The following is a 24,367-nucleotide window of genomic DNA, read 5'->3' on the forward strand; positions in this document are numbered from 1 at the left end:
TTAATAAAGATTGTGACTGTTTGATACTACAGAATAAAAAATTTGTAATGCACCAAGTGGTGCAGGGGTGTTGGACCCCCCTCCGCACTTGGATTTTGTAATGAACCGTATTTTCATCTATAGATGCCTATCGCACACTGCGCTTTCTCTAAGTACGGGAAATACATGTGTCGAGGGATTATGGATAGGTAAATACGGGGAAGATTGTTTATGTAGGGTCAGAAAATTTTGCTCATTTTTGGAACATGGATACTGTAAGCAAGTTTTAGTATCCTAGGGCGGACTGTAAGTTTTGCAAAATTCAGGCAGTTCCCCCCCCCCCCCCCGAAGATTATTTAATTAAAAGAGACCCTGGTTGGATTGATTTTAAAAATCCAGGGGCACACAAAATGGCTGCGGTCAACCTCGTGACCAAAAGCCTGTAAGTTCCAATTGTGGATTCTGTGACAAGCTGACAGCTTGGGTATTTTTGATGTCTGCGAGATCACGAAACCAGACAGAACTTTTACATTTATGTATTGGGAGCAAACTCAGTTGCATTCAGGCCCCCGTTTACGGGCCATCAAGCTTGTTTACTCAAACGATCCAAACGATCAGCGAAGCCATCCAGGTTAGGCTGGCCCCATCAAGGAATCTGTTGAATAAAGGAGAACAGTTATGGGACCATTAGAAGCTATTACCGGCCATCTAAGTCGATGGGCCAAGATCGACACCTTTTGTTCAATTCCAACCCGCTCAAATCAGACAAAGGGTGAGCTGATTTAGCGCGTGTGATAAGGGCTACCGAGAGGAGTATAACTATAGCCCCTCCGGAAGCCATGCTCTCTCTCTCTCCTCGCCTCCTGCACCCTGCCTGCCACCACCCCAGGAAGAGGACCTACGAAGAAGAGCCCGTCCCAAGAGGTGAAATACTCTGCCAGAGACTATTTTATTACTGGGGTATTTTCACCTAGACGCTACCCTGTGCAGCATTGAAACCACGTGGCATTGAAAGGCAGCAGGGCAAAGAAGCAAGATTCTCGTCTGTTTAAATGACTCAGACTGGTGAGCATGGAATTCTGACCCCTCATAAGATAGCCTAGCGAGGTTTAGAGGGTGGGAGTTAAGGGGATTGCTAAAATTGTCATTTTAGTCATTTTCCCTCGATGTGCCATTTATTTCCCATCCCTGTTAAGTGTGAGTGTACTGCATCCATATTATCCTTTGTATAGAATCGTTCTCTGGTAATAAAATCTTGGTTTTTCTTTGCACCAAACCACTGGTCTGCTCGTTTTCTATATCGCTACCTGCAAATAAGTCCGGTGGTCAGAACTCAAAAGGGGTGAGCGATTCGAACCGCTTAAAAGGGGGCAGTCAGAGACGTTACCGACGAACCCAAGACACCCACACAGTAAAACCCCTTACAGACTTGAGCGTGGAATCCAGGCTGACACTTCAGTCCATTACTGACAGAGTGCTGCATTGTCAGAGTGGCTGTCTATTGGATCAGATGTTAAGCTGAGGCGCTATATCTGCCTGCTCAGGTAGGGATAAAAGATCCCATGATACCATTCATGTGTCTTGCCCAAATTTTCCCCTCAACCTTTACAAATTAATTGGTCATTCATTTTCTGTCTGTGGGACCTTGCTGTGCACAAATTGGTTGCCACATTTGCCACAACAGCAGTGACTGCACTGCAAAAGTAATTAATTAATCGGTTATAAAGTGCTTTGGAATATCCTGACGACGAGAGACCTGCAAGTTCTACGATATCAATATCTTGTGCATCTGCACACTAAGGTTCCTCTACTCTGTTTAGAATCTTACCATTTAAGTAGTATATTTCCTTTCCCAAAGTCTCATTTCCAAAATTAGGCAGGAGCCTAATGAAGTTATGCAATTCAAGGTCCTATTATATCATATTTATAGCACAAAAAAGGTGAGATTTTTGGAAATTTTCAGTATGACTTAGAATGACTTTAAGTCAGGAGGCTATGGATTGAAGCCCCACTCCAGGTCGTCAGCACACAATCTAATCGGCCACTCCAGTACAATACTGAGGAAACATAGAAACATAGAAACATAGAAGATAGGAGCAGGAGTAGGCCATTCGACCCTTCGAGCCTGCTCTGCCATTCAATGAGATCATGGCTGATCATCCAAATTCAGTACCCTGTCCCTGCCTTCTCCCCATATCCCTTGATCCCTTTAGCCTTAAGAAATATATCCAACTTTTTTTGAATATATTTAATGAGCTGGCCTCCACCGCCCTCTGTGGCAGAGAATTCCACAGGTTCACCACTCTCTGGGTGAAGAAATTCCTCCTCATTTCAGTCCTAAATGGCTTACCCCTTATCCTTAGACTATGACCCCTGGTTCTGGACTCCCCGGCCATCAGAAACATCCTTCCTGCATCTAGTCTGTCCAGGCCTGACAGAATTTTATAGGTTTCGATGAGATTCCCCTCTCAATCTTCTAAACTCCAGTGAGTATAAGCCCAATCGTCACAATCTCTCCTCATTCGTCATTCCTGCCATCCCAGGTACCAGCCTGGTGAATCTTCGCTGCACTCCTTCCATGGCAAGAACGTCCTTCCTCAGGTAAGGCGACCAAAACTGCACACAATACTCAAGGTGCGGTCTCACCAAGGCCCTGTACAACTGTAGCAAGACATCCTTGTTCCTGTACTCGAACCCTCTTGCTACGAAGGCCAACATACCATTTGCCTTCTTAACCGCCTGCTGCACCTGCATGCTTACCTTCAGCGACTGGTGCACAAGAACACCCAGGTCTCTTTGCACTTCCCCTTCTCCCAATCTATTGCCATTCAAATAATAATCTGCCTTCCTGTTTTTGCCACCAAAGTGGACAACCTCACATTTATCCACATTATAGTGCATTTGCCATGTTTCTGCCCAATCACCCAATCTGTCCAAATCGTACTGGAGTTTCATGACATCCTCCTCACAGCTTACCCTCCCACCCAGCTTTGTGTCGTCTGCAAATTTGGAGATATTACATCCAATTCCCTCGTCCAGATCATTAATATATATTGTGAACAGCTGGGGTCCTAGGACCGATCCTTGCGATACCCCACTAGTCACTGCCTGCCACTCGGAAAACGACCCGTTTATTCCAACTCTTTGCTTTCTGTCCGCCAACCAGTTCTCTATCCAAGTCAATACCTTGCCCCCAATCCCATGTGCCTTAATTTTGCATGCTAATCTCTTATGTGGGACCTTATCGAAAGCCTTCTGAAAGTCCAAATACACCACATCCACTGGTTCTCCCTTATCTATTTTACCAGTTACATCCTCAAAAAATTCCAGTAGATTAGTCAAGCATGATTTACCTTTTGTAAATCCATGTTGACTTTGCCCGATCCTATCACTGCTTACCAAGTGCTCTGGTATTACATCTTTTATAATAGATTCTAGCATTTTCCCCACTACTGATGTCAGGCTTACCGGTCTATAATTCCCCGCTTTTTCTCTACCACCTTTTTTGAATAGTGGGGTAACATTAGCTACCCTCCAATCCATGGGTACTGTTCCAGAGTCTATCGAGTTCTGGAAGATGACCAGCAATGCATCTACTATTCCTAGGGCCACTTCCTTAATACCCTGGGATGTAGATTATCAGGCCCTGGGGATTTATCGGCCTTTAGTCCCATCAATTTTCCTAACACCATTTCCCTACAAATACTGATTTCTTTCAGTTCCACCCTTTCATCAGGCCCTATGTTCCCCGGCATCTCTGGGAGGTTATTTGTGTCCTCCTTTGTGAAGACAGAACTAAAGTATGAATTTAGTTGGTCTGCCATTTCTTTGTTTCCCATTATAAATCCCCTGATTCTGACTGTAAGGGACCTACGCTTGACTTCACCAATCTTTTTCTCTTCACATATCTATAAAAGCTTTTACAGTCAGTTTTTATGTTCCCCACTAGCTTACTCTCATATTCTATTTTCCCTTTCTTAATTAATCCCTTTGTCCTCCTTTGTTGAATCCTAAACTGCTCCCAATCCTCAGGATTATTGCTTTTCTGGCCAGTTTATATGTCGTCTCCTTGGATCTTATGCTATCCCTAATTTCCCTTGTTAGCCACGGTTGAGTCACCTTTTTTGTTTTATTTTTATGCCAACCTGGGATGAACAAATTCTGTAGCTCATCCATTCGGTCTTTGAATGTTTGCCATTGCCTATCCACCGTCAACCCTTTGAGTGCCATTCCCCAATCAATGCTACCCAACTCCTGCCTCAGACCATCGTAGTTTCCTTTATTTAAATTGAGGACCCTAGTCTCTGAGTCAACTACTTCATTCTCCATCTTAATGAAGAATTCGATCATATTATGATTGCTCAGACCCAAGGGGCCTCGTACAACAAGATTGCTAATTAATCCTTTCTCGTTACATAATACCCAGTCTAAGATGGCCTGATCTCTGGTTGGTTCCTCGACATATTGGTCCAGGAAACCATCCCGTAAACACTCTAGGAATTCCTCCTCCACAGTATTGTTACTAATTTGGTTGGCCCAATCTATATGTAGATTAAAGTCACCCATGATGACTGCTGTGCCCTTATTGCACGCTTCTTTAATTTCCCTTTTAATGTCATCCCCAACCTCCGCCTTACTGTTGGGAGGTCTATATACCACTCCCACTAATGTTTTTTTCCCCTTAGTATTTCTCAATTCTACCCATACAGATTCCACATCATCAGAGCTAATATCCTTCATTACAATTGTATTAATCCCTTCTTTAACCAGTCATGCTACCCCACCTCCCTTTCCTTTTTGCCTATCTTTCCTGAATATCGAATACCCCTGGATGTTGAGTTCCCAGTCTTGGCCATCCTTGAGCCACGTTTCCGTAATCCCAACCAAATCATATTTGTTTACCTCTATTTGTGCAGCCAATTCATCCACGTTATTACAAATGCTCCTCGCATTAAGACACAAAGCCTTCAGGCTTGTTTTTTTAACGCTCTTAGACCTATTAGAATTATTATTTACTGTGGCCACGTTTGATTTAAACCATTGATTTCTCTGACTGCCACTTTTGTTTTTCTCCTTCCTATCTTTTGCTTTTATCCCTGTTTCCCTTTCCTCTGTCTCCCTGCTCAGGTTCCCAACCCCCTGCCATTTTAGTTTAAACCCCCCCGAACAGTGCTAGCAAACCTCCCCGCAAGGATATTTGTCCCGCTCTGGTTCAGGTGCAACCCGTCCGACTTGTACCAGTCCCACCTTCCCCAGAAGCAGGCCCAGTGATCCAGGAAACTAAAGCCCTCCCTCCTGCACCAACTCTTTAGCCACGCATTCATTTGCTCTATCCTCCTATTCCTATACTCACCAGCACGTGGCACCGGGAGTAATCCAGAGATTACAACCTTTGAGGTCCTGCTCTTTAATCTGCTACCTAGCTCCCTAAATTCTTGCTGCAGGACCTCATCCCTCTTCCTACCCATGTCATTGGTCCCAATGTGAACCACGACCTCTGACTGTTCACCCTCCCCCTTCAGGATGCCCTGCAGCCGTTCAGTGACATCCTTGACCCTGGCACCAGGGAGGCAACAAACCATCCTGGAGTCACATGTGCCTTAATTTTGCACGCTAATCTCTTATGTGGGACCTTATCGAAAGCCTTCTGAAAGTCCAAATTCACCACATCCACTGGTTCTCCCTTATCTATTTTACCAGTTACATCCTCAAAAAATTCCAGTAGATTAGTCAAGCATGATTTACCTTTTGTAAATCCATGTTGACTTTGTCCGATCCTGTCACTGCTTTCCAAGTGCTCTGCTATTATATCTTTTATAATAAATAATAGAGGCGGAGAGATGGAGAGGTCGACGGAGAGGTCCAGGGAGAGAATTCCAGCGATTAGGGCCTAGATGGATGAAGGCATGGTTGCCAACGGTGGGACGAAGGAAGTGGGGGATGGACAAGAGGCCAGAGTTGGAGGGACGCAGAGTTCTCGGAGGGCTATAGGGCTGGAGGAGGTTACAGGGATAGGGAGGGGTGAGGGCATGGTATGGCAATGTAGTGGTTACGATACAGGCCCAGGGATTGCGAGCTCATATCCCACCATAGTAAAGTTGTGAAATTTAATTACATTCTGGTAATTGTAGCCTCGCATCAGAAAACAAAAATAACCACAAAATCTGCTGGATGGTCCTAAAAACTCAACTGTCCTACAGGAAAGGGAACCAGCTAACCTTAGATCTGGCCTACATTTGACAACAGCTCCACGCTATTTGGTGATTCTTAACGCCCTATGAAGTGACTTAGTAAGCCACTCAGTTGTAAAAACAATTGCTATGAAGTTTAATACCACAGTTGTGCAGTTTTGGGCTTCATGCTATAAGAAGGATGAGCAGGCAATAGAGAGAATGCATCGCAGATTCACTCAGAAGCTGCCTGGTATAAGTAAATGCAAATAAAAAGAACGACATGGAAAATTCGGACTATTTTCATTAAAACAGAGGAGAAAGTGTTGAGAATTATATGGTATGGGGCAGAGTAGAAAGACGAAGACTGTTCCCAGTGATTTAGGAGTCTGGAACGAGGGAGCATCGCTATAAGATTAAATGTAAGAGGTTTAGGACGGAGAGCAGGAGAAACTGTTTTGCACAGAGGGTTGTGAGGCTGTGTAATGCACTACCAGAGTTAGTGACTGAAGCAAAGGCGATGTCTGCATTTCTGAATAGGTTAGACAGCTGGTTGAAGGATAGAAGCAGAAGGGATATGGGAAGAGAGTCGGCAGGTGGGGTTAGGAGGATAAACGCCGACACAGAAAGGTTGGGCTGAACGGCCTGTTTCTGTGATGTAACTCTCTGTAATACAAGGCCCACCACTTCTCAGAGCAATTAGGCATGGGCAATAAATGCATTTGAACCCAGCATTGCCCGCATCCCAAGAACAAATCGAAAAACAGGCACTGCGTTACAAAGTAATTCAGTCTATGCAAAGCCCTTATGAGATGTTTGTGAGGTGCTAAGATGTTAAATAAATACAAGTGCATTTTTGAATAGCTTAAACAACAGCAACTTGCTTTTAAATAATGCTTTTCATGTAGAAAAAAAATGCCCAAAATGCTGCACAGAGGTGCAATTAAAAAGAAATAAGTGCTGATCCAAAGAAGGTGATATTAGGAGTGGTGACCAAAAGCTTGGTGGGTATTAAGGAGGATCTTAAATGAGGAGAAAGGTTTAGCAATTTGTGGGGCGGGGGGGGGTTGGATTTGCGAGTGCATTTTTATTATATACAAAGGAGAGGTTTAACAATTTTGGGGGGCAGAATTTGAGAGTGCATTTTTATTATATAAAAAAAGAGGTTTAGCAATTGTGGGGGATGGGATTTGAAAGTGCATTTTTATTATATAAAAAGAGGTTTAACTATTTGGGGGGATTTGAAATAGCATTTTTTATTATATAAAAAGAGAAGTTTAACTATTTGAGGGGATTTGAGAGTGCATTTTTATTTTATAAAAAGAGATTTAACTATTTGGGTGGATTTGAGAGTGTATTTTTATTATATAAAAAGGAGAGGTTTAACAATTTTGGGGGGCGGAATTTGAGAGTGTATTTTTATTATATAAAAAAAGAGGTTTAGCAATTGTGGGGGATGGGATTTGAAAGTGTATTTTTATTGTATAAAAAGAGGTTTAACAATTTGGGGGGATTTGAGAGTGCATTATTATATAAAAAGAGGTTTAACTATTTGAGGGGATTTGAGAGTGCATTTTATTATATAAAAAGAGGTTTAACTATTTGAGGGGATTTGAGAGTGCATTTTATTATATAAAAAGAGGTTTAACTATTTGAGGGGATTTGAGAGTGCATTTTATTATATAAAAAGAGGTTTAACTATTTGGGAGGATATGAGAGTGCGTTTTATTTTATAATAAAAGGTTTAACTATTTGGAGGGATTTGAAAGTGCATTTTTATTGTATAAAAAGAGGTTTAACAATTTCGGGGGATTTGAGAGTGCATTTTATATTATATAAAAAGAGGTTTAACAATTGGGGGGATTTGAGAGTGCAATTTTATTATGTAAAAAGAGAGGTTTAACTATTTGGGAGGATTTGAGAGTGCGTTTTATTATATAAAAAGAGGTTTAACTATTTGGGGGATATGAGAGTGCATTTTATTTTATAATAAAGAGGTTTAACTATTTGGAGGGATTTGAAAGTGCATTTTTATTGTATAAAAAGAGGTTTAACAATTTCGGGGGATTTGAGAGTGCATTTTATATTATATATAAAAAGAGGTTTAACTATTTGGGGGGATTTGAGAGTGCAATTTTATTATATAAAAAGAGAGGTTTAACTATTTGGGGGGTTGAGAGTGCATTTTTATATATATAAGAGGTTTAACTATTTGGAGGGATTTGAGAGTGCATTTTATTATATAAAAAGAGGTTTAACAATTGGGGGGATTTGAGAGTGCAATTTTATTATATATAAAAAGAGAGGTTTAACTATTTGGGGGGTTGAGAATGCATTTTTATATATTTAAGAGGTTGAACATTTTGGGGGGGATTAGAGAGTACATTATTTTAATTATTATCTATACATATTAAAAATGAATTGAAGCTGTTGCCAATCAGCAGACGGTGCAACAGGTTCAGGGTCCCCCCTGGGCCATTGGGTGTGTGTTTCTGACGGACGCTGTTGAGCGGGGCACCGGGCGGCGCAGCCTCGTTGTGGCGCGGGGCTGGCGGGGGAAGCGCGGCGCCGCCATATTGTGGGGAGTCCGAGTGAGTGCGGCGCCCAGAGCGGCGGCAGCTCGGAGTTACCGGGAAGGGAGAGAGCCCGCCCGCGCAAAGATATACATATATATCTCGCGCTCTCTCTCTCTCTCTCTCTCTCATGAAAGGAAGAAAACCAAACTTATATCCAAGAGAAAAAAAATAATTCAAAAAAAAATACCAAAATAATTCTTCCCCCAAAATAATAAAGCTACCCGCTGCCAGCATCAGGCCAGGTAAGCAGACTGTGGAATGGTTGTGGTGTCTGAAGGGGGGGTGGGAGCGAGCGAATGACTCGCTGGACAGCGAGAGTGGGAGAGTATTACCCCCCAGAATGATTGGGGGAGGGGGTAATGGTAGTCTCCCCTCATGTACTGGGGCAATTGTAATTTCCCCCCCCCCCATATCTACTGAGGTAATTGTAATCCTCCCTCATGTACTGGGGTAATGGTAAAATCCCCTCATGTACTGGGTTAATGAAGTAATGGTAAAATCCCCTCGTACTGGGGTAATTGTAATCCCCCCTCGTATTGAAGTAATGGTAAAATCCCCTCATGTACTGGGGTAATTGTAATCCCCCCTCATGTATTGAGGTAATGGTAAAATCCCCTCGTACTGGGGTAATTGTAATCCCCCCTCATGTATTGAGGTAATGGTAAAATCTCCTCATCTACTGGGGTAATTGTAAAATCCCCTCGTGTACTGGGGTAATTGTAATCCCCCCTCCTGTATTGGGGTAATGGTAAAATCCCCTCGTGTACTGGGGCAATGGTAAAATCCCCTCGTGTACTGGGGTAATGGTAAAATCCCCTCGTGTACTGGGGCAATGGTAAAATCCCCTCGTGTACTGGGGTAATGGTAAAATCCCCTCGTGTACTGGGGTAATGGTAAAATCCCCTCGTGTACTGGGGCAATGGTAAAATCCCCTCGTGTACTGGGGTAATGGTAAAATCCCCTCGTGTACTGGGGTAATGGTAAAATCCCCTCGTGTACTGGGGTAATGGTAAAATCCCCTCGTGTACTGGGGTAATGGTAAAATCCCCTCGTGTACTGGGGTAATGGTAAAATCCCCTCGTGTACTGGGGTAATGGTAAAATCCCCTCGTGTACTGGGGTAATTGTAACATCCCCTCGTGTACTGGGGTAATTGTAACATCCCCTCACGGGGGACTGGGGTAATCGTCACATCCCCTCGTGGTAATCGCCACATCCCCTCGTGTGGTATTGGGGTAATCGTCACATCCCCTCGTGTGGTATTGGGGTAATCGTCACATCCCCCTCGTGTGGTATTGGGGTAATCGTCACATCCCCCTCGTGTGGTATTGGGGTAATCGTCACATCCCTCCTGGCCAAGTGTTGAGGGAGAGGTAATTGTAGTGGTCCCATGAGGTGTTGTGATGTATTCATTGTACTGTAATAGCTGCCTCTTCTTGACGATTAAGGTATGGGAAGGGTTGATTGTATAGCGGCCACCCCCTTTTCCTGCAGGTGAGGTGTAGGGAGGTAGTAGTAATAAGTCCTCCTTCCTGCTAGTCCTTGAGGATGAGGTGAACCAAGGGGACATTTATTTGTAATAGCCTCTTAACTCCCCTTTCTAGGAGAATTCAATCTTCTCTTGGGGGTGTGGTGCTGAGTGAGGTAGGGTAATTCTATTAGCCTTCAAGTGTCACCCCAGCCACCTGACCATGGCGCCCACTCTGGCCCCTGCTCTGCATTAATACCCCAAGGCCTGGGCTCTTGCCTGGTAGGCTCAATTATTGAGAGGGAAGGTGAAAGAGGAAAAGGAATCCAAGGCCTTGTTTGTTGATAGAGCGGAGGATAAACAAGATGAAAGTTGTATTTTGTGATCTGAACGTGAGATTTAAGGAAAAAACTGCATCCAGGAATAGTTTTCTTAATGGTAAAATTCAGAATGCAGTAGACTGACAAAGATGTCTGTTTTTATAGAATGTATTGGTCTATAATCTGTAAAATTACAATCTGAGTAGTGAGTGAACTTTAACCTTTTTGGGCCGGAGGGTTTTTTGAACAACTTGGTGTGGAGATTTTTGAAGTAGTGGGGAGGGGTGTAGTAAGGATGGACTGAATGGGCCTGGGGAGAATCTCAGTGTCAGAAACCAGGCCTGAGGTGGACCTCTGGATTTTCAGAGGAGTGGCATACATTAGGTTGCAATTCAGGATTGTCATGTATTTATTTTTTTTCCCTTTCCTCGGGTTTCAGGGTGCTCTATTTAAAGTAACTATAATGTCTTTGTCTCGAGAGGCATTATTTATATTCTACAATAAAAGAAATTCCAATGCAGCTCTCCTCTGGGCAGCCTTGTTGGCCTCGCATTATCCAGGTCAGGCACAGTGACGAGGATGATCGCTCTGTGTCGTGTCTGTTCATTCCAAGTTGCTTAATTCAAATTACTTGATAATTCAAATTATTTTACTGCAAAATTTATGACTTCAAATTAGCAGCAGCAGGCTATTGTTGGTAGGAAAGGGGGAATTGGACTGGTGGTGTGAATGTTGCAGCTAGCAGAGTCTAGAAATGACTGGCATGGGAGAGGGGCTGGACCAGTTTGTTCACTTTTTATAGGCAAGATTGATTTAATTCTACCTATCTGCAGTCAACAGTTCAGATGTTGGTAAAATGGTTTCTGTTGAATATATTAACTCGAGACTAATTTCTCATTTTGAAAGGTAGAGTTGAAAGGAAAGAAACATCTATTTTAATCTTCGTACAAAGATCAATAGCGATTCACTGATGAGTGGAAATAACGACTGAGAATTTAAATTACAAACACACAATGCTGGAAATACACAGCAGGCCCGTCAGCATCTGAAAAAAGAAAATGCAAGCCTCTACCTGAAACTTTAAGCTGCTTTCCCGACGCTGATGGACTTCTGTATTTTCAGCATTTTCTGTTTGATCCTCTTGCAAGTTTGGACTCTGCTTCCCTGACCTGAGATCGGGGCTTGCAGTTAACTCCCAGGTTGTGGAGAGATTGGCCACTTGCAGTAACAGAGAGGGTTGGAGGGTAGTGCAGTTGATGTTGTGTATATGGACCTTCAAAAGGCGTTCGATAAAGTACTACATCATAAACGTCTGTAAAATTGAAGCCCTCAGGATGAGCCATGGGCAGACACATGACAGATGAAATTTAGCGCAGAGAAGTGTGAAGTGATTCATTTTGGTAGGAAGAATGAAGAGAGGCAGTATAAACTGAATGGTCCAATTTTAAATGGGGTGCAGGAACAGAGAGCTGGTGGTGTCTGTACACAAGTATTTGAAGGCGGCAGGACAAGTCGAGGCGGCTGTTGAGGCATATGGGATCCTTGACTTTATAAACAGAGGAATCGAGTACAATTCCGGGCACCACACTTTAGGAAAGCTGTTAAGGCCTTGGAGATGCTTCAGAGGAGATTTACTAGAATGGTACCAGGGATGAAAGACTTCAATTCTGTGGAGAGATGAGAGAAACTTGGGTTGTTCTCCTTAGAGCAGAGAAGGTTAAGGGGAGATTTATTCGAGGTATTCAAAATCATGACGAGGTATTCAAAATCATAAAGGGCTTTGATAGAGTAAATAAAACAGAAACTGTTTCCAGTGGCAGAAGGGTCGGTAACCAGAGGACACTGTAATTGGCAAAAGAACCAAAGGCGGCATGAGGATTTTTTTTTTACGCAGTGTCTGGTTATGATCTGGAATATACTGCCTGTAAGGTCAGGAAGCAGATTCAATAATCATTTTCAAAAGGGAGTTGGATAAATACTTGAAGGGGGAAATTTGCAGGGCGATTGGGGAAAGGGCAGGGGTGGGTGGGACTAATTGGAGAGCTCTTTCAAAGCCGGCACAGGCATGATGGACCGAATGGCCTCCTTCTGTGCTGTACCATTCTACACATTTGACAGCGTGCTTTAAACATTTTAGTACCGATCTTCAATTTGTGGGCTTTGAACGCTGGAGAACTTGGAAATAGCCTCTGGGGAGATTGCAAGCCTCGGAAACCAGGTCTTAGATGTGAAGTTATCTGTGAACTTCCAGAAGGCCTGGTGTTTAAAGCTGGGCTTCAGTGGCGATATTTTCTTCTAGCTAGTGTGTAGAAATATTTGCCAGCATTACTTTTAGAAGGTGACTTCAAAATGGTGACTTAGTTTAAAAAATGTGGCATTAATACAATCTTTTATTTAAGCTTGTTTTTGTGTTGCTTTGACAAGTGCCTGCAGATGAGGAGTGGACATTTGGAAGCACCTTTCATAGGCTGTTTTTTAACAAGCTGGAGAGGACGAGGTCCCACAGATTGGTACATAAGAAGGATAGTATAAATTAGAATTGACTTGATTTATTAATTAGACTTGCAGTATTTGTGGGGGAACAAGGGTTAACATTTTGGAATTTCAATCGAGTTGTGCGACATGCAGGATTTTATCATGCTCACTGCAGTGGGGCTTGAGAATGTTGCTTTTAAAGAAAATAAGATTTTTTGGGGGGGAATACATTAATTGGAAATTAAATGTTATAATATTGATGCATTAATATTTGGACTGACAATTATTTATTCCTTTTTTCTTAGAATTTATTGGAAAGTTTTAATAGGCTGCAGTTCCTAGAGTAGCAATTGGGCCTTTCTTAAAATAATTATGATGCGGGGTGTGTTTAGGTAACTTGGATTTAATCGTTAATCACCAATGTTTTAAGTATAATTTAAAATTTATCGTGATTACAGATGTTGGTATGGTGACATTTAGAAACATTTACTAATTGCAGCAAGACTTTTTTAATGGATTTTCGAGTTGCATAATCTGGGTCGGATAGGGTTGTTTGTGGCTATACAAATGTAATGTACGGGTAACTGATGTGCGCAAGTGAATTGAGCCATTCACTGATCTGAACTGTGGCAGATTACTGCTTTAAATTCACTTACAGGTATTTGCTGCTTTATATATGAATTATCAGCCAGCAATCTTGCCGTGATTAACAAGAGTTAATCATTCAATATTAATGCCATTGTGCATGATTCATGTTGGGGCACCGTTGAAAATATGACACATTCTACCAGCAATGTTCTCTTTAAGCTGCGCAGCTGTCTGGAGGTCCTGTGCAGCCGGCTCACCGGCTTTTGAATGGAAAAACCGCGCATGTGCAGGAATTTGAATGGGCCGCGCACCCAAAATAAAATTAAATGGAATATTGCCTACCAGCATAAGAAAATTGCAAATTGATTGTCACCATCTCCATAAAATAAACTAGCAAACCTCCTGCTCCCTTACTCATAGATAGCTGGCTGTTTTATAATGACAGGCGTGCTATACTTTACGAGCTAGAAATTGCAGTCGGAGGTGTACCTCCGGATTACTCCTCCAACCCGTGAAGCATTTCCGCACCTGCCTCCATGCGTCTAGGCTGCGAAGAGTTGCGGTCTCGGGCCTCCAGGCGGACGTTTGCGTAAAGGCCCAGGGCCGTGGGCGATTTGAAATCGTCGCTGGGATCATGTGGGCCCGGTCCTCCAATCGCAAAGGAGAATTCCATTGCAGTCATTGACGAAGAGAATCCCCGAATGATGTGCAGTGGAATCCCCAAATAATTATACAAAAGCCAAATACTGCGGATGCTGGAAATCTGAAATAAAAACAGAAAATGCTGGAAATACTCAGCAGGTCAGGCAGCATCTGTGGAGAGAGAAACAGTTAACGTTTCAGGTCGATGACCTTTTTGTTTTTACCCCAAATAATTAAGCAATTTATACAATTCTAATAAATATAAATGTACTGATTTTCAATTTTATTCATAAGTCCCTTCATTACACTAAATACAATAAACATTTTATTTTTTGATAAATAATTTTAAACATCTTAATCTGGGCCAATATTTTCATAAACTAATTTAAAGTGTATGTGCATAATTTTGGCTTTTTAAATGTTTATTTTAAGGTTTATATATACCCTTACGCTGATGAAAGCAGGCCCTATGCCTGCTTTTATCAGCCGTAAGAGTTTCATGGGCAGTTGTTGGGCAAATAGCCCAACTCTGCACCAGCAATACTGATCTTTACAGTTGGTTCGTATGATCTGTCGAGGTGTATCTTGACAGATCGCAAGTTTCGGGTTTTGCGCATGCGGAAACCCGGAAGTTGCAGGGCCTTTCAGATGGATTACGAGGGTGTACACTGTCACAGAGACGGCAATTTCTGTCCCTACATCATTCTGCTGCTAAAATGGAGTTCTATTTAAGACGGCCTCTGCCTTTAAGACCACAAAGCCTAACTGGTGTAAATCCTGAGTTCAATTAGCCGTTACTGTTTTTGGTGAAGGAAGTTTGCAGATAACGGTTGCTTGCAAATTTTCAGCTCCGAGTCAGAAGAAACAGTATAAAATGACTGCCGTTATATACTCATGATATTTGTGTTAAAATTCATCATCTAATATTATAAACAATGTAAATAACAGAGTTGGAATTTAGTCCGTAATGAAATCAAATGATCCAATAATTTGATTTGCACTTTGAATTAAGAGCAGAGTGTATATATACTTTTAAGACTCTGAAGCATGACCTCTGGAATATGACCATGCACAATAGATGCAATACTTCTACCGATGGATGTTGTAGTTCAGTAGATAAGTGCACTTTGTAGTGTGGATCTGAGCCATCTAGACAACAATTTCACCAATTGCTCGGTGCTAAGTTAGCCAAATGCAGTCATGGTGGCACTAAAGTGCTACAGTTGACATTGGTGTTTCCAGACTTTGGGAAAGAGGGGAAATAATTTCCCAGGACTCCTGCATTTGATAGCTGTCCAACAAATTATCTGCTTGAGGGCGATAGGTAAGAGCACAGTGTTTTCCGATTGGCTGTGATGGGCCCCAAAAGTCAAACAGCCTGTCAATAGAGAGTCTGGGTTCGCAACTGAAAAATGGCTGTGGCTGAGGTGTCAGACAAATACCACCATCCATAGAATAATATTCTGATGTAAACCTTTGAGAGTGGAGGAGAGGGTAACTAACTCATGATGAGCCTGAGGACACAGCAACCACAGCAGAGATTAAGCAAAAGACAAGGACCAGGGATGCAACCTTGTGTTTTTGAAGCGTATGGCCCTGTACCATTACCATTACGTGCATGTGGGGAGCTCAAGCTCCCTTGAAGTCTGTTGCACTTCCAGTTAGACTAAGATCCAAGCAGTTGCAGTACTTATGTTCTTTTAGTGACATCTAGTAATAAATATTTAGTTAGCACCTTTTACATTACAACAGTGACTACACTTCAAAAGTACTTCATTGGATGTAAAGTGCTTAGGGACGTCCTGAGGTCGTGGAAGGCGCTATATAAATCCAAGTTGTTTCTTTCATGTCTTTTGGACGTTCAAAGTGTTTCGTAGCCAATTAATTACTTTTGAAATGTAGTCACTTGTTAGATCAGCAAGCACAACAGCCAATTTGTCCGTTGCAAGATCCCACAAACAGCCAATGAAATATATGACCAAGTTACACTCTTTTGGTGGTTTTGGTTGAGGAATATATGTTGGCCAGGTCACTGGGAAAAATCCCTTGCTCTACAAATAGTGCCACTTTGGTTTAATGTCTCATCCTTAAAAAAAAAAAGAAGCATCTCTTACAATATCGCACTCCCTCAGTACTTTACGGGGTTATGTGCTCGAGTTCTGGAGTAGGTCTTGAGCCTTCTGCCTCAAAAGCAAGAGTGGCACCCATTTGCACATTTAATAAATTTAAATTTAGATATTTACATAGTAAATTAAAGCTATCTAGTGATAGGACCTTCGAACTCAAACAATTTTTTTCCAATCAATAGGATGTCCTGGAATTTTGGAAAAGCAAGTCTGAATGGACTTGGTTATTTCAGCTTCCAAAATCTGATACAGCTGTAGTGGCTTTTGTGAATGGAATGTAAATTATGTGATGGCGTCTGCCTTGGCTGAGTGGTCGCACTCTCGCCTCTGAGTCAGAAGTGCGTGGGTTCGAGCCCCACTCTGGAGACTTCAACACATCATTCAGGCTGACACTCCAGCGCAGTACTGAGGGAGTGCTGCACCGTCAGATGTGCCGTCTTTCGGATGAGGCGTTGAACCAAAACCCTGTCTGCTCTCTCAGATGGACATAAAAGATCACCTGGCACTATTCGAAAAAGAGCAGGGGAGTTCACCCGGTGTTCTGGCCAATAATTATTTATCCGTCAACCAATATTGCTTAAGAACAGATGATCTGGTCATGCATCCCATTGCTATTTGTGGGACCTTGCTGTGCACAAATTGGCTGCTGCATTTCCTTGCATTGCAGCACTGACTAGACTTCAAAAGTACTTAATTGGCTGTAAAGCGCTTTGGGATGTTCTGAGGTTGTGATAGGTGCTGTAGAAATTCAAGTCCAAGTCATTAAATTTAGGTTAAAAGACCTTGTTAAAATTGTGTTAGTCACTGTGCTGCTGATCTTCCACAGTTGCTGTAGTGTAACCACAATATGAGAGAGCGTCTGTTACCATGGGCTTTGCATACTGTGTTTTCACTACTTTATAATAATGGGAGAGGTCTGTTATGGAAGGCAACATTTGGTTTGACCTTTTTGCAAAAGGAAAACAGGCCTGTGTTCATTAAATTCATGCTGCCCCTCAATTTAAAAAAAAATGTTTTGGTGTAAATATGATACAGAAGGTTTGACCTGGTGTATGTTTATTTTGCAATTTAACTTACACCCCATCTGCAGCATGAGGACACTCTCCATCTAAAAGCCCAAGTGAGGAGGTAGGTGAGGTCTGCAATGGTGGCCTTGAACTGGCTAATGGCTTGTGAAACACTGGGTTGCAGGCTCTCCTGACTTCACTGTTTTGAGACCAGCTGCCACTTGGTGATCTCTCCATTCACTGAGATTGAGACTTTGGCATCCAGGGATTTGGGAGAGTGTGCCCTGCATCTTGGCATGGGTTGTGTTTTTTTGTTCCTGGGATGTGGGTGCCACAGGCAAAGCCAGCATTTATTGCCCATCCCTAATTGCTCTTGAAGGTGGTGGTGAGCCGCTTTCTTGAACTGCTGCAGGCCGTGTGGTGAAGGTGCTCCCACAGTGCTGTTAGGAAGGGAGTTCCAGGATTTTGACCCAGCGACGATGAAGGAACGGCCGACATATCTCCAAGTCAGGATGGTGTGACTTGGAGGTGGTGGTGTTCCCGTGCGCCTGCTACCCTTGTCCTTCTAGGCGGGTTTGGGAGGTGCTGCTGAAGAAGCCTTGGTGAGTTGCTGCAGTGCATCTTGTAGATGGTACACACTGCAGCCACGGTACGCCGGTGGTGGAGGGAGTGAATGTTTAAGGTGGTGGATGAGGTTTGTAGACCAACTTTCTCTGCACTTAAAGATAAAGGTTAAGGTTTCCCGCTTCTGTGCTCGTCAGTTTGTTGATTTTTTTCACCCATTAACTTCAATAAGCAAAAAATTTGTGGCTGGGAAAAATGGAAAACCAAGGTCGTAGAATATAGGCGTACCCTAGCATAATGCAAAACTCGGTGTCAGCAAGTTGTCTAATTTCTCTCACCTCACCCTTACTTTAAAAAGTCATTTTAGTTTTTAATAGCTGTCCTATTACAGACACGCTCCTTGACCAAACCATAATTTTGATTCTACATAAATGCAGTTTAATGTCATGTAATATTTTTAAGTTTCTCTTTAGCAACATGTTCCCGTAATTAAAAAGAGGAAAATGCTGGAAGTACACAGCAGATCTTAGCATCTGGAAGAGACTAGTTAAGATTTTGGGTGGAGACCCTTTGTCAGACCTGGAGCATTAAAGTGTTATATTTTTCAGATGCTGACAGACATACTGTGTTTCCATAATTTGCTGCTTTTATTTCAGATGTCCAGCATTTGCAGTGTTTTCCTGATTTTTAAAATCTCTGTTCTCTTGCCTTTGCTTATTCTTGGCACTCGCTGCATATTTTGGAGGCAGACATCTTGGATTTGCAGAATCACATTTTCAAGACAACTCCTGATGGACAAAGAGCCAGTGTTAATTTAAGATGCTTGGTGGCATCAAGATTAAGTGGAAAGGGCCAGTGTCAAACTGTTCATATAAAAAAAAAAGCTGACAACTTTACATTTATCAGTAACTGGCCATTCTCTGATTCCATGGTGCAGTACTAAGGCAAACAGCACTACTTTAGATTGGCTGTAGGTTTTGAGTTCTGCGATTTAGGGGTCGATTTTAGGATTTCAGCTCTGGTTTCAGTTTAAAGGGAAGCGATTTAAAGGGTCATTGCCATAATTTTTATACATATATTTTTAGTGGTACTTATTAAAGCGATTGCTTCTGAAAATTGCCTCCAAAATAGGTATTTAACAGTAATGCATAATTTCTGTTATAATTTTGCATCAAATGATCCTGCTTAAGTTCAGAAATGGTGTAATTTTTATGTTGTAACTAGTCAGTTGCAGCATATTGTGGCCGAATTGTAAAGACATTTAAGCAGGTGCTCCACAGCCATATAAAGCAACTGAAATCTTAATTTGCACGGAATTGTATAAGATTCTTTAACTATTCATCTGCGATATATGGAGGATGCATTTTTAAAAATTTGTTTATTGGATGTGGGCGTCGCTGGCAAGGCCAGCATTTATTGCCCATTCCTAATTGCCCTCGAGAAGGTGGTGGTGAGCCGCCGCCTTGAACCGCTGCAGTCAGTGTGGTGAAGGTACTCCCACAGTGCTGTTAGGGAGGGAGTTCCATGAGTTTGACCCAGCGACGACGAAGGATCGGCGATATACTTCTAAGTCAGGATGGTGTGTGACTTGGAGGTGGTGGTGTTCCCATGCGTCTGCTGCCCTTGTCCTAGGTGGTAGAGGTCGCGTGTTTGGGAGGTGCTGCCGAAGGGCCTTAGCGGGTTGCTGCAGTGCATCTTGTAGATGGTACACACTGCAGCCACAGTACGCCGGTGGTGGAGGGAGTGAATGTTTAAGGTAGTGGATGGGGTGCCAATCAAGCGGGCTGCTTTGTCCTGGATGGTGTCGAGCTTCTTGTGTTGTTGGAGCTGCACTCATCCAGGCAAGTGGAGTGTATTCCATCACACTCCTTATTTGTGCCTTATAGATGGTAGAAAGGCTTTGGGGAGTCAGGAGGTGGGACACCCGCTGCAGAATACCTAGCCTCTGACCTGCTCTTGTTGCCACAGTATTTATGTGACTGGTCCAGTTAAGTTTCTGGTCAATGGTGATCCCCAGGATGTTGATGGTGGGGGATTCGGCGATGGTAATGCCATTGAACGTCAAGGGGTGGTGGTTAGACTCTCGCTTGTTGGAGATAGTCATTGCCTGGCACTTCTGTGGCGCGAATGTTACCTGCCACTTATCAGCCCAAGCCTGAACATCGTCCAGGTCTTGTTGCATGCGGGCATGGACTGCTTCATTATCTGAGGAGTTGTGTTTGGCAGAGGGGACCGTACTATATGAAAAGCAAATCAGAGATAGTTGCTCATGTAATGCAACACAAGTTGCATCACCCATGACACAACGGCCATTTGATAAACCACCTGCTTCTCAACTTGTATCCTGTTTAGATTGCATATTTGGTTTCTTGAGGGGGCGGGGGAAGTAACACATTTTAAGCCTTTGACAAATTCGGGCAGACTTGAGCATTATGGAAGTAGTAGCTTGCTGGATGATGCACGTTTAGATATTAGGCAAATTGGTAGTCTGGGCGTTGCAATGCGAAGGTGTATTCTGTACGATAACATTTGAAGTGTTTCTAGTTGTATGTGATTGATGCTTGTATTACTGACCTCGTGACATTTTTGTTAATACCAATGGATTACTGGAGGCATAAACCACCAGAGCAAATACAATACATTAAGAACATAAGAAATAGGAGCAGGAGTAGGCCCTTAGAGCCTGCTCTGCCATTCAATAAAATCATGGCTGATCCACCTCCACTCCACTTTCCTGCACTATCCCCATATCCCTTGATTCCCTTAATATCCAAATACCTATCAATCTTAGTTTTGAATAAACTCAATGACTGAGCCTCCACAGCCCTCTGGGGTAGAGAATTCCAAAGATTCGCCACCCTCTGAGTGAAGAAATGTCTCCTCATCTCAGTCCCAACTGGCCGACCCCTTATCCTGAGACTGTGGCCTCTAGTTCTAGACTCCCCAGCCAGGGGGAAACAGCCTCTCAGCATCTACCCTGTCCGGCCCTCTAAGAATTTTATGTTTCACACTAGTGCTGGTTTTGAGATTACATCCTAACTACAGCCAACCTGACCATGAATGTTCTAGGAGTGAATCCTGCTGGTGTATAATTGGGAGAATTAGCTGCCGAGTGTGCACACTAATTGGACAGGAAGCACGATTAAATGCTGCGCTGTATGTTGGCATCTTTGTGATGCTGATGTCTGTTCGGAGGATTGGTTGACTGACACCAAACCTGCCGTGAATTTTAAGGTGGATTTATGCGGCGCTGCTTCCAAATTGTACTTCAGGATGGAGTTGATTTTTATACCAATGTGAGATCGAGGTGCCGGTGGGCTGATAATGCAGTCACCCGTAGGATACCTACTGTTGGCATTGAGACGCTGTCCCGCACGCATTGCACAAATAATATGTCCCGAAGGTGCCTGCAGTGGTCAGCTCTTGCACACACAAAAAAATGTAAATGAGGCTAGCTCCTAAAGTGCAATCGGATTTCCAGCTGCTCAGTGCTGATATAAAATGGGTGCTGCGTGGGAAGCCTCTTCTCTCTCTGGTTGGGTCTTTACTGTTAAAGGTGTTTTGCTGATTGTTATTCACTGCATCTGTGCCATATAGCAGCTATGTAGTTGAAAGAAAAGTTAGTGAAGCGTATTGGAGCCGTACTAAACTGCATCTCATCTGTTATCTGCTACTGTTTGTCCAAGGATGGTCTTTGTGTGCTGCTTTGAGAGGAACAATGGGCATCCCTCTATTTGCAGGTTCTGGAGCAGAAGGAGGCATTTCACACTCTTGCTTTTGCCCCTCACAACATCAATGAAGACCCATCCTCCTGCCACCAGCCATGTTTACAGACACAAACGTTTGTACCTGGATGTGTCAGATCAAATCTGTGTATGTGGACAATGTGATTTCTCAAGGACCCTGTCACTGAAGTTTGCATGCTCTTGAACCAGTCCTGCAAACCACTCCCAACAACAAGGACAGCTCTTGTCACTCCCAGTCAAGGTGGCCCAGCCGTGAACATTTATGCTACAAGGTTCCAAGCAGCAGCAGGAGATCTCTGGCCAAATGTCTGCCCAAAACAGTTGCGTCATGGAGGTGAAAGGTGCCATGTTTGCTTGCCCCTCGCAGTTCATCAGCATTCCCAAGGAAAAGATAGCAACACGGGAGAAGCCAGCACTTGTCTAGTTGGATAGCGCATATGGGCCACTATCTCCACTGTTGCCCCTTTCCCGAGCAGAAAGTAGATCCACTCCATTAATGTGCAGCTGGTCGATGACCATCAGTATTGAATTATGCACATTAATGCCCATCCTCCCGAGACAGCTACTATGATTCATTGATTTGACAGCAATCAGTGGTTTTGCTGTTATTTAAAAGGGTGCGAAAGACTACTGAGGGACCATGGTTTTGTCAGCTTAGTCCATTGAGAAGGCCAAGAGGTGAAGAGAGAATGAGGTGCACCACCAATCAAAGGTTAGGACTCCTGGAATGCTGCAATAACGTTCAGTTGTCCAAAATGATTGTAGATGATTTATGCAGCTTCAGCCTTAAAAAGGGGTCTTGCCATGGAGCAGGCTCCAGAAGACAAGTGGCATCAACCAATTGCACAAGATTACCGTGACCAAAAGCTGGAAGGCAGGTCTGCCCAAACAACTGGCTAATGAGCCATAATGATGACACTCTAATAAAAGACACTTTGTTAACTGCATGACACAATCAAAGCACAAGTCATTTCCACATGCACCCTTTGCTCTAACCAAACAAAGCATCATCCCCAGTACCCTCAGCCTTTTTATTAAGACCTCTGAATGCAACGGTGTTTCCCACCAAATACCTTAATCTGCCTCATAAGTAAAAGAACAAGCACACAATAGTGTTTGAGGTACAACATTTTTGTGTTGTGTAGGTGTGTTCAGAGTGGTGTTCCTCAGTACTCCCCTTTTGCCAAACTGTATTGCGGATTCTGCCTCCGGTTCTTCCCACTCTTTATTTGCAGGACAGCTTCTGAGAGAACAGCTATTTAACAGTTGCTGCTCCTGAAATCTTACCCCTTGCCCCTTCTGCATTGTCAGGGCATCACGTGCTATGTGGTGTTCTAACACTTGAATGAGATGACTACATTATAGTGCGAGGTTAGCTCAATTCACTCTTGGCACATGCGGTGCCTGATGAGCAGGTGCCCATCTCTTTCTCTTCCCCTGGATTCTGCTGGGACTATATTATCAGCCACAGAGTCAGAGGCATAACGGCACAGAAGGAGGCCATTCGGCCCATCGAGTCCATGCCGGCTCTCTGCAGAGCAATCCAGTCAGTCCCATTCCCCCGCTCTATCCCCGTAGCCCTGCAAGTTTATTTCCCTCAAGTGCCTATCCAGTCTCCCCTTGAACACATTGAGTGTCTCCGCTTCCACCACTTCCATCGGCAGCGAGTTCCAGGTCATCACCACTTGCTGTGTAAAAAATTTTTTTCCTCACATTCCCCTGTATCTCTTGCCTCAAACCCTAGTCCTTGTACCATCAATTAGTGGGAACAGCCTTTCCCCGTCTAGCCTATCCAAACCTGTCATAATCTTGTACACCTCTATCAAATCACCCCTCAACCTCCTTTGCTCTAATGAAAACAAATCCAGCTTCTCCAACCTGTCCTTGTAGCCAAGATCCCCCATCCCCGGAACCATTCTGGTAAATCTCCTCTGCACCCTCTCAAGGGCCTTCACATCCTTCCTAAAGTGTGGTGACCAGAACTGGACGCAATACTCCAGTTGTGGCCTAACCAGTGCTTCTATCCCCACTTACATAGCTTTAGTAGGGTGATGTACCGATTTCAAACTGGCCATCAAATGTGCCCTAAGTGGTTGTGTTTATGTCAGTAAAAGATCCTTTGATTTTCTGAAGTAAAAAGACTCTGGCCTACAAATTCGATTAGGCGATGCGCAATCTGCCTGCGCCTGTTGAAAAGAGTTCAGGCTGCGTGTAAAATTCATGCTGCCTGCTACTTTGCATGATTGCAGCGCACGGCCCAGTGCTGAACACGCTGCTGACGGGCTGTGCGCTCAGCAGGGGGCCATAGTTTGCGATATTTGCGTGAAGCTAGCTTTACTTAAAGCTATCCTGCGCCTCTTTAAGGCAGTCTGCAACTCTTAAAGATGAGCTGCCTTCTGGTGGTGATGAAATGTTAAAAGTGCTTTAACCGGGAACGGGCTCCTCTGGGCTTGCAATCTTCACAGCCTTGGCCTCCTTACTTTCTTCCACCTGTGAAAACCTACTTGGGCAATCCTCCATAATTTCAGGTAGATTCCAGTGTCACTGTTGTACTGACAAAGCTTGGCTGGGGGAACAGCTAGATCTGGTGCACTGATACAGCTGGAATGTTGCCAGGCTGCAGAGCCTTTGCTGTGACCAGTGCACTCAGCTACTTCTAAATGTCACATGGAGTGAACCAAATTGGCTGGACACTGGCTTTTATGAT

General features: G+C 43.4%; 1 protein-coding gene across 2 annotated transcripts in view; it reads left to right on the forward strand.

The window, feature by feature from the left end:
- Positions 1-8,664: 8,664 nt before the first annotated feature.
- LOC147108877 (casein kinase II subunit alpha) overlaps positions 8,665-24,367 on the forward strand; it is a 113,207-nt gene continuing 97,504 nt past the window's right edge. Inside the window, exon 1 of one of the 2 annotated variants that reach the window (XM_086005808.1) lies at positions 8,665-8,967. The gene's annotated coding sequence lies outside the window, so the exon portion shown is untranslated. The remainder of the gene's footprint in view (positions 8,968-24,367) is intronic. The other variant, XM_086005807.1, reaches the window with a different exon arrangement.

This window comes from Somniosus microcephalus, chromosome 13 (genome assembly GCF_052327205.1).
Source record: "Somniosus microcephalus isolate GS21.2 chromosome 13, FLI_Smic_1.0, whole genome shotgun sequence".
NCBI lineage: Eukaryota > Metazoa > Chordata > Chondrichthyes > Squaliformes > Somniosidae > Somniosus > Somniosus microcephalus.